Here is a 1,743-nt window from a genome sequence, read left to right on the forward strand (position 1 = left end):
TCTGATCCCTGATCCGAAGGGCCAGGCGTGCGGATCCAGGGAGCGGCTTGGGCAAGGGGCGCAGAGTCGTTGACTGTCCCCCTGCGGCCGGAGAGGACGTCCTCAGAAATGTCCCCACACCGTTTCTGAAATGACAGCATCCGCCCGCCCTGCTCGGTCTGCCACACACGCACCCGTACACACAGACACACAGGCACGCTGGAGCACAGATGCGCACCCCCGCGCACACCCGCGCGGCCTCTGCCCACCCCCCACCCCCACCGCTGGCCTTTGCCGAACATGCTTTCCTGGGAGAAGAGACAGTTGGGTCGCCTCCTCCAACTCCAACGCTATGGCCTCATAACACAAAGGGGCCCCCGTGGGGACTCAGAGGGCCCGGCAGGGAGGATCCAAGTCTCTGAAAGCCCCGCGCTGGGGATCCCAGCCCGTCCTCACCTGGGAAATGGTCCGGCCACAGGTACGGCATCAGAAGAAGGCTCAGGGGCCTCCAGGAGTGTGGACCACCCAAAGTCAGTTCCTGAATTTCTTCTTTACCTACAAAATGAGAATGTACTCCCGTCAGCCTTTCCAGAAGGTTCTATTTAAGGACTAAATGCAAAGGCTTTGACAAGGAGCACAACCTAAGACGCACAGAGGGATAGAGTGGAAGCATTCGCTTGTGGTTTTCATGATGATCATCCCAGGAGCGGGTGCCCGGCGCTCACCCTGGGCCAGACCCACCAGGAGTCCCCCTGGCATTCCTCCATCAACGCTCACCCCTACAAGCTCAGATACCACCCGACTGAAAGTGCACCGGGCCCTTCTTTGCTCTCTGGGTGGCAAATGTCTTTTTCTGCCTCCGTCCACAGAGGGAGCCGCCAGCCGGTGGGTCTAGCCGGGTGACCCAGCGCATTTGCTGACCATGTTACCATCTTACAGGTGACCTTGAGCTCCCGGCTGGTACGCCTTGTACAGAGGTTTGAAGATCACGTCAAACTCACGTGAGAACTCAGTGGGAGCCCAGCGGGGAAGCAGTAATCACACAGAGCATTCTCAAAGATGTGGCTGCTTGATAAGGGCCTCCAGAGTGTTCCAGATGATTCCTCTGGGGTGTGCGGGAGGCGCCTTCCCGGACCCACCCATCTACCTGTGCAGCAAGGTCCCAGGGGAAAGCAGCCGTGAAGTTGGGGAGGGAAGAGAGGTTGGCTCCCGAGCGGGCACTTTGCTTACCTGAGTGGTCAGTCTCCCCAGGTCGGAATCCTGGGCCAGCTGGAGGGGCGAGCACACGCCAGAGAGCCCCGTCCTCTGCCTCCCGCTGCACAGCTCCCAACCCAGCCGGTGGGGACAAGTTGGCCTTGGGTAAATCTCCCTGTTTGCCAAGCACACCATGGGACACGAAAAGTCAACAGTGCCCTCATCACATGGCATCCATGTGCCCAGACTCCTTAAGATCACGGAGGCTCCCCTCCTACCCCCACTATTCCTGCACGGAGGGCCCTGGCCCCAGAGTCAGCGAGACTGAGGTCAGCACGCCCTTCAGGAGAGGAAGTGAATGCCCCCATCCCCTGGACAATGTCATGGCTGTGTCCAGTGCTGACCTCTCCTGAGAAGGGTCTGTCTAATGGGCAGGTGTAGCAGACCTTAGACCTTAGCAAGGTGGCCATCACCCCCAAGGAGAAAATAACCCTGGGACCCTTTACCCATCTCTGTGCCCCCGGCCCCTGGCTTCAATGTCCATTTGCTCCAAACACAATTCTCCTCCGG

Source organism: Martes martes (assembly GCF_963455335.1).
Source record: "Martes martes genome assembly, chromosome: 10".
Classification (NCBI taxonomy): domain Eukaryota; kingdom Metazoa; phylum Chordata; class Mammalia; order Carnivora; family Mustelidae; genus Martes; species Martes martes.